This window comes from Coturnix japonica, chromosome 7 (assembly GCF_001577835.2).
Source record: "Coturnix japonica isolate 7356 chromosome 7, Coturnix japonica 2.1, whole genome shotgun sequence".
Lineage (NCBI taxonomy): Eukaryota > Metazoa > Chordata > Aves > Galliformes > Phasianidae > Coturnix > Coturnix japonica.
This window is the reverse complement of record NC_029522.1, coordinates 1523439-1530068: the sequence shown is the minus strand read 5'-3', so window position 1 is coordinate 1530068 and position 6630 is coordinate 1523439.

Below are 6630 nucleotides of genomic sequence, written 5' to 3'. Positions count from 1 at the left end.
CTCAATATGATTCTGTTCACTCATCATGGGATGCTACTTCAGATGCAGAGCTCTACAATCCAGAGAAAAAATAAGTACGTCTTAAGTCTACTATTTGCTTAAATTATGTCTACATGCTACATGAAAAATAAGCAGAGCTGGAACAAAGGTGTCATATCACTATGTATTTATGATTTGCAACAACCTCTTAATGAGTTGACAGTGTTTTCTCTTGTACCTGCCAGACCTGTGCTGTGCTATAGAGCATGTGAATGTGTTTTTACCATCAGATAGATAATCTTCAAGAGCTTCTTTTGCTTGGTTTGACTAAGGTAATGTTTTGTACATCTCTGTTGGGAATGCTAAGCTAGCAGCTGAACAGAGAGCTAAGAGATCTAGACTTTGGCTTCCTTCCTTTTAATTATTGCCTGACACATAAGGGATTCTGTTATATCTTTCACAGCACAAGGGTCATATAAATAGTCTTCAGTAAAGAAAAAGACATAGAAAGTTTAAGGCTTACAACTTCGTCTAGTTCCATTTTAGCTTAGTCTCAGAGCCAAAAGAAGCAGTGAAACCTGAAATTCTATATTATGTCTCTCAGAAAGTATAGTTTTGATCTTATTCAAATCCTCCATCTTCCACGTCAGAAAGATGTTGTTGAGACTAGCTTTTTCATCAAGGTGAAAATGAAATGTTCTAGCTACTTCCCAAACAGAAATCAAAAGAAATAAGGCAGTGTTTTCCTTGATTTCCCCCCCCCAGAAAGCCATACTGACAAAATCTGATCCATGCAAAGAAATGAATTACAAGTTTTAAAATTCACCTAAAGTGTAAGTATCTGGATTTAAGGATCAACTATCATAGTGTTTGAACATAACCACCATTTATTCTTGTTAGTGATTATATTCATTTGATCAGTCTTACAACGTAGATGCACTACAGACTTTTCTAAGTCACTTGACTCAACTTAGCATGACATTCTACTTAAAAGATCAGCGTTGTGCCTTATCAGCAGATCATGTTTTAAATTTAAACAGGACTACTGGACAGATCTTAAAAGTTCCTATTCATGTAAATAAAGGGATTTCTTAAGCCATGAACTAAAAGAAAATAACCTAAGTCTCATGGTTAAAGACATGCAGAATAGTTTTGATGCTTTGTACTTCAAATAAAAAAAAAACCAAAACACCTGGAATGACATGCTAAGATATTTGGTTCTAGTTCTCATTAAAAACAACCAAATAGATCTTAATGCATGACACTTTTTGCATAAAACATCTGAAAGATTTAGTTGTAGTGTGCATTCTTTTCCTTATTTTTCAAGTCAATGAGAGCTACCATATCCTAGGAACAAGAGCCATGATAAGAATGGAAGTTAACTGGTCTAGCTCTTCAGTAAAACCTTCATATGCTCTGTCCTTGAAATGAATCTATTTTAACAAAAAGCCAGATCTGACTCTGTTTTCCCAAGCTCACCAATAAAACAAACAGAAAGGTTAGGACAACTTCCAGTTTGGTTTCATTATTACTTTAGACTGTGGGAGACTATAAGCACAGGCACAGCTATACAAGCTGTTCCCATCTGCACTGCTGACGAATGGGGATAACAAGCCTAAACATTCACAAATCAGTGAATCCCCCAGACTGATTCCGGAAGGATGGGGTTACGAGACAGATGTCTTTAGACAATGGATGCACAGCTTCCAGCAAGATTTTGAAACACCACCATAGTGGTACTGTACCAATCAAATGGAGGTCTTAAAGCCTTCCCTCATTAGTTTTAAAGGCTGAAGAAATGAACCTTAGTGTAGTCATGCTTGGGATTCTTGTTTTCTAACTGGCTTTGATTAAAACAGGTTCCAAGTGGAATACTGAGATAAAGAGAGGAGAGAGATGGAGTAGCAGCTTGGGTTTTACCCACAGAGTTGTGTAAGGTTTTGGGAACCTCATCTTCAACTGAGCTTCAGTAAGCGGGAGGGGAACCTTCAGCATCTTCTCTGTGGGACTCTAAAGCACCAGGACCTTTTTGGGATGATTTTAATGAGGATTTAACTAAAGCCCTCTTCATTTATTCCATGAACTGCTTTCAAGCAAGTAGTTTGCAGTTTAGAAAGGCAACTTTAAGCTTCTAGCACTTGACTGAGGCACTTACAAAACAGATTTAAGAAAACTGCACACAAGGGGAAACAACTTGCTTCCTTCAACTACAACTAAGTGCAAATTTCCTTTCTCATAAGCAGGAAGGTAACAGGGGAATGCTATTCCCACAGAAATGGCCGTGTTGGTTAAGGACATGGAAATTCAGTGTTCAGGAAAACCTGAACATAGGGAAGGAACTGAGGAACAGCTTGGTCTTGCCAGCAGCTGGAAGTGAGGAACTGGCCTTGAATTGGAGCCCCTATCTGCTGCATGCATCCTCTCCAAAGGAACAAAGAATGGCCTTACAGACATTCAGATGAGGTGAAATAGGGATGAGCACACAAATCGCACTGCAATTTGTGCCACTAGAATAGCAAAGTTAGAAATCTGAAGAAGTCAACTGGTTACCTGCTGAAATTGGCTTGGCAATCACATCAGCCAGATCCTTTAGGAACACAAGATGCATGTCATCCATCCTCATAAACTTGCACACATTCAGTCTCACAAGGCAGCCTCACACTTGCTCCATTCTTACCGTGATAGGGATTTTGCTCCCCCAGCTCTTGCCAACAGGTTCAGGAACCCAAGAGGTGTAGGGAAGCTTAACTGCTAGTGATGGCTGAGGCAAAGAACTCACTGAGCACCCTCATCCTTCTCCATTTTTACTGAAGCCTGTTCTCCCTTTTCAGTTATCAGAGGAAGTGCACTTTCCTTTGCCTGTCTCTTCTACTCAGTTTATCTGTATAAGCCCTTCTCATTCTTTCTCACATCCCTTGCCAAGTTAAGATGAGGAAAACCAAGACACAGATGAAACTTTCCTTCATTTCCCCTCAGTTTGATCAAAAGGCCACATCTTATGCAGAAGAACAAAAGTGCCACTTACAGGCTCAGGATCCTCCACCAGGTAAACCATTCTCATCATCATCAGGACTGTAAAGGGATTAACTTAGTTGCTTAGAAACTCGAGGATGTGAAAACTTTTTTGTGCCACTCAATAACAAAACATGCTGAGTTAAACAAACCACATGAACCATGATAGCCTTGCAGGAAGAAAACCTACTGCATCCATTTGGTCCTGAATGTTACGTGCTGCATGCAGAACTAGGAACTATCATTTCTATTATGGAAAACAAGTGGCTAGTTCTTTGCCAGCAATAGAGAAATAATTCATTATTCTCTTGGGAACTCTTGTAAAAATTTTTGTCATCAGATGCAAGCTGTATTACAAAACTGTTGTTTCTATATCATTACCTGTCATTTTCATTTTAGACCGGAGAATTGGGCATGTGGGAGAAAGATTGCTTCGGCAATTTTTGCTTCATGAGCAAAATATGATAAACACAGAATATTTAAGTATTTACCCTTTTGTAAACAGAAATAAAACCTAATATAAGTATGTTAAAAAGGGCTAAGGAGTCCTAAGCAGCGAGATCTTCATCTATCAAAGACTTAAGAAGTGTAATTATCTAACTGGTTAACTGGTTGAGTGGGGGTAAGGGAGTACCGTGGAAGTAAGAGGCCATGCATTGTGTTGCTGCACATTTGGTATGTATCCTGACACCACTGGGTTTAATACACTACTGGCTAGGGGTTATTAACAATTTACTTGCATAGTGTTTTTGGTTGAGTTTATAGTTTTAATATGCAGTTTAAAAGCTATTTGCTCATACTTCATGTTCTTGGCGTGCTAAGTTAGGAAAGCTCACTGACTGCAATACTTCTGAAACTAAGTGGAATCCTTAGAATTTACATCTTGAAGAATTGTTCCATTTTTTCCCTTAGTTCATAAATAGGTTCATACTACAACCCTAAGTAACCATGGCTTCACTCTAATTAGCCTTCTGCACCCTGAATCCTAAAAAAAAGCCAAAAACTACAGGGATTAAGCAACATCGGAATCTTAGCACTCAAATCTAAGCACTTCTAGGACACTGTTGAACAGAAATCATCACCACCTCAACAAAGAGGCTTACAGCAGCTCTATGCCCAGAGGACTAGTCCTTTTAAAGGCAGCTTAATGGGGATGGGGAGATCAGAAAAAAATAACTATCATGCACAGAAAAAGAGTCTATATTACTCAGCTTTGAGACAGAACATTTTGTACAGGTCTGACTAGGAAAGTCTGATCTAAGCCTCATTCATCACAAAGAGCAGAATTATGTACTTAATTTTACACTGATCCAGCAGAAATTCAAGTAATTGCCTGTATGATGCAAAGGACTGTGGAGAGTCAGGCCTGTCTTCCCTCCAGATGAAATGCAAAATACTAAGTCACCACGCTAAACAACCTCAATACCTGAATAATATCTTGATCTTTGGTCAAATACTTTCCTCCTCAAAGAAAACTGAACACAAAGATGTTCAAATTCCTGCTGCATTAAGAAAACAAATGGATGCGCCACTATCTGGTACGCATCATTACCTGCTCACCTGGTAAGCAAGGCACAAACTGAGCCTAATAGCCCTCCTTTGTCTTCTAAAACAGTCCAGAGTCTTTAACACATTACTTACTGCCCAGAAACCCAACAGACACTTTACTCCTTAACACCTACTGTGCAGCAAAATCATTCACTTTAGAAGAATTAACAGATGGGCAAGGATTTCAAAACAAGTTCTGGGAAAAATCCTGTCTAGGAGAAGGGTGACTCTGAATGTGTAAGGATGGTAATGTGCATGCAGAAAAGTCACTGCACTATTTAAGCTATCTACTATGGTTGTGAGAGTAGCCACTGCTTTGTTCCATTTGATTTCTCCACAAAGTTGAGATCAATGACATTTGGAAGACTATTTCCAAGCAACAACCAAACAAAGGTTTGCACACAGTAGCAAAATTCATCGTAAAAAGAAAGTTCTGTTTACCAAGGAAGATGTCCTATAAGCCAACTTTTTAGCTAACAAATTCATAAGGGAAAAAGAAGAATAAAAAAAAAGATCCCTCCACTGTTACTTAAAAAGCAAGAAAAGTAAGGGTAGTTTGGGGAGCACTTAAATTCATGTTCCTGACTTTCACCATCAGTTTTGCATCCTAATAGCCCAGCATAATACAACAAAAAGTACAGGCACAGAGTTTAAAGATGTAGAGAGCCAAACTATTATACTACAGTCCTGTTATTTACAGGGCTCAGCCCAAATTCCTCAACAAACTGGACACTCATTTTCATTACAAGCACACATCTATGACAAATCTATGACAATTCCTTACCCCTTCTAGTCTTTTTTTTTTACTACATAGATGTTGTTAACAGATTTATCACTATAGTTCCTAAGCATGTGTGATTAATTTGGTAACCAGCAGTACAGGATAATCAAGAAATTCTCTTCATTTCAAATCTGATTATCCAGCAGCCCTCATTTTTTTTTTTCCTCAAGTGTTATCTGCAAAGAAACTTAATAGTAGGAATGAATACAGTCTTGAATTCATCACCCTCACCAACCAGATGGCCTAATTACTGGCACTGAAAGAGCCAAGAAGGAAGAGTCCTTGTACCAGATTCAAAAGACTACCATACAACTTTTTCTTTTAAGCGTGTGTAACCCAAAATATGAAAAGCTGTGTGGAAGAAAATAAATAGATCACTTAAAACTTGTTCTACTGCTTTCTAAGCTTCAACCTATTAAATGAAATTATTTTCCTAAATTACTTACTTTCTATTCCCTTTCTAAAAGCAAGATGCCCACAGATTTTCTCCATTGCAAATTCTGAGCAGGTGACTAATGAAAAGAGGTAGTGTGAAAATCACTGCAGTGCCACTGCCCATCCATGACTCACAGTGGTATGCAGATGTTTATGAACTTCACATACATCAATACCCACAAAGCCTGCAGGTACTCTTCATATTTTATACATCTGAAGAGTCATTATTTTCCCCCAAATTAAATGACAAATGAGGATTTCTGACATCCTTGTTAACAGTCCTACACAGTCCCATCAGACCAGCACATCCATCACTGAGTGACTGAACATTCCATGTTAAGGCCAACACAGCTGCACAATCTTCCACGAGCAGTAGCAAAAAAACATAGCTTACATGGAAGTGCAACAGTAAAAATATTCAAAATTAGTAACTTCATTATTGATCTAAAGGCCTTAATGTCAATGATATTTAAGCTTCCATTCTAGGGCTTGTTAAAGCATAACAGAACCTAATTTAACTCAGTTCAAGTAGGTACTGCTGTCTGAATTTCAGTGACTAACACAGACTAGAACAGGGCAGGCTTCTCTGTCTCTTGTTGATCATTTTGACCTTTCTGACATAGCAGATTTCACCAGGCGTTAGATGGGAAAGGTGGGCTGCTTCTCAACAGGTGCTACAATGCAATTGCTCTCACAATTCCAACTGCCACTTTTAAGTGTAAAGCAAAAACCATTTGTGTTGCTGTTTCTGCATCCCCATTTCTGGATAATATCCTATACGTGTGAGGAAATTGAACTTACACATCAAGTTTTTTGACAGTCTCCCAAAGACAGCAGCAGAGAGGAACACAGACCAAATTGCATTGCAACTGGGA